General features: G+C 40.5%; 1 non-coding gene across 1 annotated transcript; it reads right to left on the reverse strand.

The window, feature by feature from the left end:
- Nucleotides 1-11,571: 11,571 nt before the first annotated feature.
- Nucleotides 11,572-11,677, reverse strand: LOC122049837. Its single transcript, XR_006131092.1, has one exon. It is a non-coding gene; the product is annotated as a small nucleolar RNA R71 (small nucleolar RNA).
- Between the last annotated feature and the right edge of the window lie 475 nt (nucleotides 11,678-12,152).

Here is a 12,152-nt window from a genome sequence, read left to right on the forward strand (position 1 = left end):
GGGTTTACTAGGTTATCTGAACCTAGGGACGACTATGGGAGCCCAACCCAATGGATATCTAATCCAGTATAGTGCCACTGAAAAGTAAAATACTGAACATAGCCAATATTTCTGGTCTTGCTTTTACTAGGTTATCTAAACCTAGGACTAGGTTGTCTGAACCTAGAGGCGACTGTGGGAGCCCACCCATTGGACATCTAGTCCCATAAAAGCTGTAGCAAGACTATATGAGCTGAAAAAAATGCTTCTATTGCATTTATCTAAGCTATTAAAATGCCTATGGTGGCATTTACTTGAGCTAAGCATTTAATCGGGCACTCGGTGTGCGCTAGTGCACACCCTATGTGCCAAAAACTGCATATATCTAAACTAATGCATAAAAATCATACGGAAACTACTTATACTGCAGGTGAGGGGTTTCTTACCTTCTGTTCTAATTTTCTTACAAATCTAATCGCTAGATTTTCCGGTGGAGAGATCTCTTCGACGATCTTCTCGCATCTATGCGTTCCTCTCGCGGAGGGAAGCGTCCTCGTGTCGAAGTCGTCGGAAGGTGTTCCTCTTGCCCTTGGGACAGAAACCCTAGCCTTGCTTGGGGTTGGCGCCGAGAGGTGAGGGAGGAAGGGAGAGGGCGGCGTGACTAGGGTGAGGGAAGGGTTTTTTCTCGTTTAAGAAAATAACAATTCCTCACTTAAATCCCTATTTATATTTAGGAATTAATTCGCCCAACTCTAACTTAAATAAAATTGTTTCCTTTTCCTTTCAGCACGGCCCTGCTGGGTTCACTTGGTTACTAAAGCTATCTAAAAGTTATCGGACTCGATAGGTCTCGGGTTCAATTCCCGCTTAAGCTATTTTACGTTTCTATTTATTTTTGCTACTTTTGCTATTCTAAAAATTCCATAAAAATATCCTAAAATTCCAGAAAAATACTAGGATATTTCTAATAATTATTTGAGAAATTTCGAGCGTTACATTACAATTCCTTGATCAGTTTGATTTTTATGTTCTCTGTTGTCAGTGATGTGCTTGAAGTGATTTCAGAAGATGATTCCAGTTCTCCTGATAAAAAAACTGAGGCATTTAATTTATTGGAGTCAATACTTTCATTTGATTTTTCATTCAATCTACTCTTGATGAAATGTGTCTTAGGGATTTCGAGTGAATTGTCAACGGCATTACAAAAGAAAGATCAGGATATTATAAATGCAATGGATTTGGTACAAGTATGCAAACATCAACTCCAAAATATGAGAGAAGATGGTTGGGATTCATTTTTAGAAAAGGTTCACTATTTTTGTTGACAACATTACATTGATTGTCCCAAAATGGATGATATGTTCACACGTGGTCGTCCCCATCATAATCCACCAGAAGTGACAAATTTACATCACTATCAAGTTGATTTATTCTATGGTGTTATTGATATGCAACTTCAAGAATTAAATGATCGTTTCTCAGAGGCAAGTACAGAGTTACTTCTTTGTGTAGCTTGTTTGTGTCCACAAAACTCTTTTTTGGCTTTTGACAAGAAAAAATTGTTGCAACTGGCTGAGTTTTATCCACAAGATTTCTCAAGATTTGATCTTCTCGTACTTGATGATCAACTTGAAACTTATATATGTGATATGTGTTCTAACAAAACATTTCAAGGATTGAAAGGTCTCGGTGATCTTTCAGAGAAGTTAGTTATGTCAAAGAAAAGTATGGTGTATCCATTGGTTTTTAAGCTTTTGACATTAGCATTAATTTTACCAGTTGCAACCGCGACGGTAGAGAGAGTGTTTTCTGCCATGAGAATTGTGAAAGACAGGTTGCACAATTGAATGAGTGATGATTGAATGAATGATAGTCTTATTGTCTATGTAGAGAAAGATATATTTCTAATGGTTGATAATGAAGCTATTATAGAAAAGTTTCAAAATATGAAGACTCGAAAAGAACAATTGTAAGGTAATTATGTTGTGATATTTGATTTCATATTGTATGCTTTGTTAACAAAAGAATTAACTTCTTGACTTAAAATCTTTACAACTCTCCTTTGAAATTAATATATTCTTTAAAAAATCATGTAGTTCTACTAATGCTAAATATGTCACGTTATCATTATAAGTTTTAGCTTTCCATTTTGAATTTTGATAGCAAGTGATAATTTGTCTGATTCATTTGTAGTTATTTCTATGCAGATTTTAATGTGGATGATGTTGGCTTGATATTTGAAAATTATGAAGAACTTTTGAGTGCAACTCATAGCCAAATCTGTTTGAAGATGGTGGAATAGATAGTTTTTTTTTATATTAGGGAGGCTAATCTGGTTGGACAAGCTCATCGGGTTAGTTTTCATTTTGTCATTTGGGGTTTAATTATTATGTCAGCTTCTATGTATCATGTGTTATTCTATTATATAACGAAACATGATTAACTATTCCTTTCTCTAGTTCTTTCCAGTGAGGCGCCCTCAATATATATATTGCTTAGACTCTGTTGATCTTTCATTTTATACCATGCATAATTTTGTAATTATAAAATTTTAATTTTGTTTTGCTTTATTTAATATATTATATTATTGCCTACACTCAACCAATATCCTAGCTCCGCCCCTGCTTTAAGCCATTTTTAGTCTCTTTAACTACTCCTAACCCCTCAAAATATATTTGTTGGGGTTGCAAGATTACAAACATAGTCCCACATTAAAAACACATGGGAAAGATCATGGGTTTATAAGAGAAAAGATATCTCCATTGGCAAGAGGCATTTTGGGGAAAGCCCAAGAGCAAAACCATGAGGGCTTAGGCCCAAAGTGGACAATATCATACCATTGTGGAGATATCTAAATTCTTTTCGATCCTACAATTGGTATCAGAGCGGGGTCGCTTTTTCGTTCATTTAGGGTAAAAATAAAACCTTACGCCTTTCGTTTTTTCCCTCCAAAATTAATTTCGAAAAATTCATTATCATCTTTACACCACTGGTCCGTATTAGCAAATATCGCGTTTTCAAAAATTGGTGGTAATATATTTTTAATATTATTTTAATAATACTTTTTTATTATTTTATTATTTTTTTCTCAAAATTCCTAAATTACTATTTCTATTTTTATTCCGCACTACTAATCCAGGATCAAGTCCTGGGATATTCATTTTGTTTGTTTTTCTTTATGCATATCCTCTAAATGGCCCAACAAGAAGGCTACAGCATTGTCTGTCCCCCGCTCTTCACCGGAGAAGACTTCGGTTACTAGAAGGGCAGAATGGAGAATTTCCTGAAGATCCAGTTCGAGATGTGGATGATCGTCAAGACTAGATTTAAGCTGCCAACCGACAGCGCCGGAAAGCCACTACCTTGCGAGAACTAGGACGCGAACATAATCAAGAAGGTCGAGGCCAATCCCAAAGCTGTGAGATCTCAGAAAATTTAAATAAAATTTAAATAAATAGAGTTATTTCAGAAATAGCCTTATAGAATTTTTTCGGAATTTTTAGAAATTTTCTGGGAATTTTTCGGAGCTCGTACACAGGGTTTGGTGGGGATCAATCGACGGGCACGGATTTAAGCCTGTTTGGGATACCCATTTAAGAGGGAATTGATTGAGATTTAACTTAAGGTTTAATTGATTATAAACCTAAGTTAAATCAACCTTTTAAAAACCCAAACGCCGAACCTTCACCCGAACCTCTGTTTCCCTGATTTCCCCGACCCTTTCCTCTCTCCGTTCCTTGCGAACCACTGACGCCGACGAAAATCTCCATCTGGGGTTGTCCACATCGCATCGCCGGAGGACCAGGTCGTCGGAGCTCAATGGGAAACGACGGAGTCCAGCCTATCTTAGGTCCAGTGATTGTTGTTCCGGTGAGTTCTGCGCCGATCGTCAACGGCTAGGGCATGGTGGAGACTTAGTTCGCATCATCTCCCAACCTACTGACTCCCTCGTTCATCTTCCTTGAGTTACTCATGTTGCGACCTGTGTCTTCTTTAGCCGGATCGGACATCGACACCTTCGACGAGGAGTGATCTTGGAGGTAAGGCATCGTCGGATTTCGATCGATTGGGTTAGGTTCTTCATTGATTCTTCTTGTTGGATTGGAGGAAACATCGTATAACTGTTTTAAGGCTTAGACCTTCTTCTCTATAGACTGATCCTCCTCTGTTCTTGATCCTCCTCTTCTTTGAGGTTGATTTAGGTCGCGGATTGTAGATGTTGGGATCACTGAGGTGTTCTTGAACGGTCGGCCAGGGGATGGAAGGATTATTGCTTGAATTGTGATCTTCGCTGCTTGATCTCTTCTCTTGACCCGATCCAGTGAGGAGAATCCAGTGAGGATTTGTGAAGGTGTTCTTGGTGCCAACAACAACCCTTCCCACCTGCAATTTCCCCTAGTTCCAGCAAATTACCTTGTATTCCAGTGGCTGAATTGAGGTATGTATAGAGGTAGTTGATACATGATGTGAATGTATTGAATTAGGCTTATGTGTAGGTATTTGATCCGGGTTGTAGATTTTAGTATAATAGTGATTGCATGATCATGTGTAGGTTATATGGATTTAGGTTTGATTTGCTAATCTAATGGTTAATTAAGGATTAGGAAATTATTCCTAATTAACTGTTAGAAAGGTGGAGGGTTATAGGTTAGGGTTTGTCCCTAAATTTCTGTTTAGGATTTATTTAGCTATTTGTTTGTATTCTAGCTAAATAAAAGTAAATGTATTTATTTACACAGGACTCTGACTCGAGACGAGCATCTCGACATTGGATTAGGACTGGATTGTATCTTCTATTTGAGGCGGGTACCCTCTGACTTATCTTTTGATAATGTCTTATGATATGTGTAGCTTATATATACTTACTAGTGGTAGATAGTAGATTATTCTCCCTCTTGGTCTTAGCTAGTTGATACCTATCACATGCTTCATCTGGTAGTTGCTTTACTTTAGGATTGGATATTTGTATCTTTTGCCATGTGTACATATGTTCATAGAGATGGATATTTATGATGCTTATCTACACTTGATTAGTTGCTGGAGATACTTGTTATATGTTGTTAGATTTACATTGCTTATATCATTGTTATACATATGCGTTTGTTTTATTGGCACCTACGCATATGGAGGAGGATACGTTCAGGTATGACATTCTGTAGCCGCACGCACCATATCGCATGATTGCATGCTGGGCGATTGACGACTCCATTGTTGTTGAGCTCGTCGGCCGGCTACATGGGCCTGCACACAGCGTGACCACTGCATGGGTAGTGGCACAGCACTCAGGGTGTGTATGGCAGGTTGCTCGGTGGTGCTCATGGGTAGCACGATACAGCGGGGTTGCAGCCGGGATCCCTCCCCGTCATCGCGTACCGGGAGTTGAGAGCATTGCGCTCCCTCACTATGTTTGAGGTAGGAGGATAGGTGTACTCCGACAGCATCCCGTCCACTCGGTCACTCTTCAGGGGCAGTGATGGCAGAGTGCACGGTGTCACAGCCCTACCCACTCGGTCTCACCATTGTGTGTGAGATGGCTGACTGGTTGACAGGGGTGACCATGTCATATTGCATCATATGCACGGATTGCATTCGTTATGATTGATGCATTTTGGTGATTGCATATGATTGACATGCATACAGGATACATGCTTTTGCTCTGACTAGCTTTGTCTGTGTATGTCCACAGTCAGTTGCCCAAGCCTCGCAGGTGAGCACAGTTTATTTCAGTTATGCATTTTCTTATTATTCTTGCTATAGACTGTACTTTATGCCTTTTGCTGGTTATTACAGTTTATTTCAGCTATGCATATCTGTTATACTGTTAGGAGACCGTACCGTAGGTTGTACTGTTAGGAGACTGTACTGTATGCTCTATGGTTTAGTGTACTGTACCATAGGTGTTACTGGTGGTTATATGTTGCTGTACATATCTATTGGATTACCTGCTGAGTTCTTTGAACTCACCCCGTTGTTACTATTTTCCAGGTTGAGGCCGTCAGGAGAGATTCCAGTCGCTAGCCCCTTGGTCGCGAGGATTTCTAGATATCATTTTCTTTCTTCGCTTTTATTCATATACTTGTGATGTGGGTTTGTATTGTGGACTTTATGACGCACATTGGGTTTACTACTTTTGTTTTCCGCTGCGAACATTTCATTACTTCGTGGATTTCATTTCTTCGTTGTAGTGGAGTAGGATGTGTACGTATATCTTCGTTGATTTCTATATCATCTTTTCTTTATATAACTGCGTGGATTGTTCATATTATATCTGTGTAGAAATGTTGAATATAATTGCGTGGATTGTTTACTATTTGTATGTATTGTTCCGGCCGAGTGTGGCCGAGGTATAGATATATGTATACTGAGATTCATATTGTCCGCCATACAGGGGAGATGCTGTCGAAATTTCTTCGGACAGGGACTACCTGGGGCGTGACAATTTATTTGGTATCAGAGCAAGGTACACGATACTTGCTCTTCGTTTTGGGATTTTCGAGGTTTATCTGATACCAATTTATTTGGTATCAGAGCAAAGTTTTGCGATACCTACTTGTCGGGTTTCAGATTTACGATGCTTACTTTCGTGAGCCTTTCTTGGTATTTTCGGATTGTACGGATTTCCGTCGATTTTCTTGTTTCAGAATTCCGAGGCATTTTGACGAGGTTTTATTGGATCTATTTGGGGGCTATGCAGCGACAGGACATCTCCAGACGGCAATAGGTAAATTAGGTAATTTTATAGTTTTCACACCTGTAGTGATATCTAGATAACATTTTTTTTTTCATATATGATACGTGTTCTAGTACTTAAACGTAGTCGCACATGTATGAGGGCGATCGATTCTCTAGAGACAGAGACTCCAGAGAGTTCTGTTAGGGTTGAGCCTGTCCGTCAGGGATAGACTCCTCAGGGTATTGTGACCACGTTAGACTGTCAGATCCTGACGGTTCCGACTTCAGAGGTACCTACTCGCCTGTACCGCCAGTAGTACCTACAGGGTACTCGGCACCTTCTCTAGCCGTGCCTACTGCGTACTCGGTACCAACACAGACATCTGTGCTGGTTACTACATACTCGGTACCTGCACCAGCAGTACCGGTTACATCTTACCCGGTACCGCCCATCGTACCTTTAGTCGTCCCTACTTATGCCTACTCTGTAGTTCCACTAGTGGTTCCTACCCTGTTTATGTGGCAGCAACAGTGGTACCTCTTCCAACCTATCCATCAGTACCACCCATAAGATCAACTCCAGTGATTCTGCCCAGTACCGCAGCGATATCTACGGATATGGTTGTGGCACGAGCATGGATCCCAGCCTTGGCGGAGTTGGTGAAAAGCCAATTCACGCTATTTCGCGGGGAGACTGATCCGAGCGTGGCTCAATCTTGGATAGAGTTTATGGAGCGGACATTCTTTTACATGGTCTGCTCCGAGTGGGAGAAGGCTGAGCTGGCTGCTTACCACTTACGAGACGGGGCAGAGATCTGGTGGGACACACAGCGCTCGATTATAGGCGAGCAGCATGTTATATATACGAGATTTAGAGAGGCATTCGAGAGTCAGTGTTTTCCCCGGGCGTATCAGATGACACGTCGGCGGGATTTCCTGAGTCTTCGACAGAATAACCGCTCAGTGATGGAGTATAATGCCGAATTTAACCGGTTGGCTGGATTCTGTCCTGAGTTGGTTGCCGATGACAAATCTCGTATGTTTCAGTTTGTCCAGGGACTGGACGAGCATCTTCAGGTGTAGATTGCAGATTTTGGTCATTCATCATATACAGAGGCTCTGGATAGAGCTCTTATGATTTAGGCAGCTCAGTAGAGAGCAAATACAGATAAGAAAAGAAAGCAGACTGATCGGACTTCCGGATGGATCCAGCAGCCACAGACTACTGGGCAGCAGCAGAGAAATCACCCTCAGATGGGTCAGAGTACTTCTAGGTCATTTGGCCGACCCCAGAAGTCAGGATGTTGTTCATCAGGATGTTCCCGGTCTTCTCAGCAGAATCGGAAACAGTCTACTAGTGACTCTTAATGCACTTGATATGGATCCCCAGATCACATCACCTCTGCATGCACCCTGGGACAGTCAGTTTGCTATTATTGCAAACTGCCTGGGCACTTGAGCCGAAACTATTCGCTGAAGGCTCAGCATGTAGCGTCCGGAGTTTCTGTTCCGAGAGGACAGTTTAGTCAGTCCAGGAGATCCGCAGTTTCTTGGGCTTGGTTGGATATTACAAATGATTTGTTGAGGGTTTCTCCCGTATTGCTATGCCGTTGACACGCCTGACCAGAAAGGGCGTGAAATTCATGTGGTCAGAGGCTTGCGAGACTAGCTTCCAGGAGCTGAAGCGGAGATTAGTATCAGCACCAGTCTTGGTTTTACCTTCTGGTGATGACGGATTCGTACTTTACACAGACGCATCTCTTCAGGGCTTGGGCGCTGTATTAATTCCTATGCTTCTCGTCAGTTGAAGGAGCATGAGAAGAACTACCCAGTACATGATTTAGAGCTAGCCGCTATTATCTTTGCTTTGAAGATTTGGCGACATCATCTTTATGGTATTACTTTTGAGATTCTTACTGATCATAAGAGTCTCAAATACACTTTCACGCAGAAGGAACTCAATCTCCGACAGAGGAGATGGATGGAGTTCCTGAAGGATTATGATTGTACTATTAGCTACCATCCGGGTAAAGCTAATGTGGTTGCTGATGCACTTAGCAGGAAGTCCAAAGGGACTTTAGCTTGTCATCGAGTTTTAGTCACGGACTTGATTCAGGGATTCGCCGAGTTGGGCCTTGAGGAGCAGGGACAGACAGAGCAGGGTATTCTTGTTACCATGGTTGCTCAGTCGTCGATCAGGATGAGGATTCGAGAGGCCCAGGCCGGAGATCAGCATTTACAGTTCATTAGCAACCAGATAGCTTCCGGACAGCAGACCGAGTTTACACGAGATGACGAGGGTATTGTTTATTTCCGAGGTATATTATGTGTACCTCAGTCTCACCCGGTCATGGAGGAGTTACTTCAGGAGGCTCATCGTTCTAGATTTGCTATCCACCCAGGTGAGACCCGTATGTATCGTGATTTGAGGCGTTCCTATTGGTGGAACGGTATGAAGAAAGACATCGCGGAGTTTTGATGTGCGTAGATTATATACTCTTTTATGCATGTTTTTACGCACATTTACATACTTTGAGCATGCTTGATCTATGCATTTTTATACTTCCAACTTTCCTTTTAGCATATTTACTCTTTTGGTTCGGAGATCTGCTTTTTGTGCATTTTCTGTACACAGGAGTCGATTTGGTGAAGAATCTACATCTTTGGGCATGCATTGGAGGAGACGAAGGGAGAAAGCACCGGGCCGTGTACCTCACACGGCCCTGCACTGGTATGGAGCTCGGGCCGTGTGGAGTTTGGCACCAACAGAAGAGAAAGATGACATGGTCGTGTGAACCTCGCACGGCCGTGTCAAGATTTGAAGCCAACCAGAGCAGAAGCCTTACATGGTCGTGTGGATCTACACGGTCGTGTGAGACTTCCAGAGACCAAGCAGGCTGTGGCCGTGTGCACCACACGGCCGTGTAGCGACCAAGGGGTTACGGCCGTGTGGAGTCACACTGCAGTGGCCTTCTGGACATCTGGAAAGCTGTCACGGTCACCGTGTGGCGCCCGATTCCTCCTCTATTTAAACCCTTCTTCATGAATTGAACCCCTTTGGGAGAAGGCAAGATTTGGTGGTTTCCTCCCATTCTTGGGAGGATTTCGGCGATACAAGGGAGTTCTTGGCGATTTCGGCTCCGGAGCGAGGATTGGATCCGAAGACAAGGCTTCTTCGTAGATAAGTTTTCTCTTTTTCCCTCTTCTTGTTTTCTTGGATTGGGGATTCAAGGAATGCTTGTAATCTCTATTCTTTCGGGTTTTCTTCCTCGATTCATGGAGTAGATCTTGTATTCTAGGATTAAGGGAGTATTTGTATGATGGATTGATGTAATCTCTTATGGATTTGCCATTTTCTTGTTTCAATGACATTATCTTGCTTGTATCAATTAGATCTTGAATGATTGATGGTGGTTTGTGCTTAATTCTCATTCTTGATTGATTGTTTGGATTTCTTATGGACTTGGTAAGGATAAACTCTCACTCGATCATCCGAGGGATCCACGTGACAGGTGCAAGCCCGTGTAAGGACGTTTGAGAGATAATCTTGAAGAGGAAATAGGAATATTCAAGAGAGTAGGATGGATTCTATGATTAGCTTCTTGTATCTTTATAGATTAATAAGTTGTGGGCTTCTATGTTGATATCCGAGGAAGGCATAGTAATAGGTGCGCTTCTGTGTAAGGACAACGTAGGTTCATGTCTAATTAATCCTATTTAGATACATTTCTCAGTCCTTAGCCGGTTGTCTATTGCAAGAGGGAACCGGCAACTTTCTACATGTTTGGCAATTGAGGAATAAGAATTGGTGAACCATTTACATTCAAGAAATCTTACAAAGAAACCGAAACTCCTAGAATCTCCCTTTATCATAACTCAAAACACTAAACTCTTGTTTGTTGATCTCTAATATTAGATTTGTTTACCTTTACTTTGCTTTTGAAACGATTGGATAGTTGTTTAGCTAATTCGCATTGAGACATTTCTAGTGCTTATTCCAGTCCCTGTGGATACGATAATCTTTTATATTACTTGCGACATTTCCGTACACTTGCGGAGCGTAACAAGTTTTTGGCGTCGTTGCCGGGGACTGCGTTATAACATTAGGAATTATCAATTGAGTTAGACTAAACATAATTTTTCTTTTTTTCTTTTGATTTGCATAGTTATAACTAATTGTTAGAATTCTGTTTTCGTAAGTTCTTCCATTCTTGAATAACATTCTTGACAACTCTTTTTGTTGGAATTCTAATTCTAATTCTAACTTTGTATTCTTGATTTCTAGTACTCTAATCTAACTTTTCTATGTTTTCTCTTTTGATCTTGTTTCTTTCTTCTTTTCTTTTGTAAACATATCTTGCAATTTTTAGCATATGAATTATTCTAGACATTTTTCTTTTTTCTTTTATCTTTTCTTTCTTGTTTTCATTATGCACTTTCTTTCTTGCAATTTAAATTCTGCATTTGCTTTCTTGCTTTTCATATTGCATTTTATTTCTTGTTTTTGATTCTTGATAATTTTCTTTTTCTTCTTGAATATCCATGAGCACTAACATGTCAAGCAGGACCATGAGAAATTTTTCTACACCCTTTTACAAGATTTTATCTCCCATTGTGCAACCTCAAATTGAAGTAGAAAGTTTCCAACTAGACCCGGAGATAATTTTCATGATACAAGGTCACAAATTTGGAGGAGAAGTATCGAAAGTCCTTATCTGCATCTTGAAACATTTTAGAGATTTGTGATTTGTTGAAATGTGAAGGAGTATCAGCAAATGCAGTTCGATTGATGACATTTCCTTTCAATATCAAGGATAAAGCAAGGACTTGGCTATATTCTCTCATCCTCAAAGCATCACAAGTTGGGAACAATTGGAGAAGCAATTTCTGAATCATTTTTTCCTCCAAGTAGAACAGTGTATATGAGGAATTGCATAACAAATTTTGCTCAGGCATATGGAGAATCATTATTTGAAGCATGACATAGATTCAAGAGATTTCAAAGATAGTGCCCTCATCATGGTTTTGAAAAATTGTTGATTATGCACATATTCTATGGGGGAATTTCTTTCTCAGACAAGAGTTTATTGGATTCATCAGTTGGAGGTTCTTTTATGGATAAAAGTGTAGATGAAGCTTATTCATTAATTGATCAAGTGACATTAAAGCTCCATGAATGGTCGAACAAAAGTTGGATGGAATTTCCCTCAGATATTCAAAAAGTGCAAGCTATAAATGTAAGAGAGTCTGTCAAACAAAATGAAATTCAACCACCTAAAAATGTTGAAATTCACAAGTCACAGAGTGAGGAGTTCAAACATTTGGGGGCAAAACTTGATAGTATTGTTTCAAAATGGTTTAAAGAAGATCCCCCTCCTACACAGTCAAGATCCAATGAAAAGTGTGATGATGTTGGGTTGAGAAGTGGCAAAAATCATGAAGAACTTCTGAAGAATGACATGTTTAGAATTGAGGAGAAGAATAATAGAAGATCACAAGAA

Source organism: Zingiber officinale, chromosome 2B (assembly GCF_018446385.1).
Source record: "Zingiber officinale cultivar Zhangliang chromosome 2B, Zo_v1.1, whole genome shotgun sequence".
NCBI lineage: Eukaryota > Viridiplantae > Streptophyta > Magnoliopsida > Zingiberales > Zingiberaceae > Zingiber > Zingiber officinale.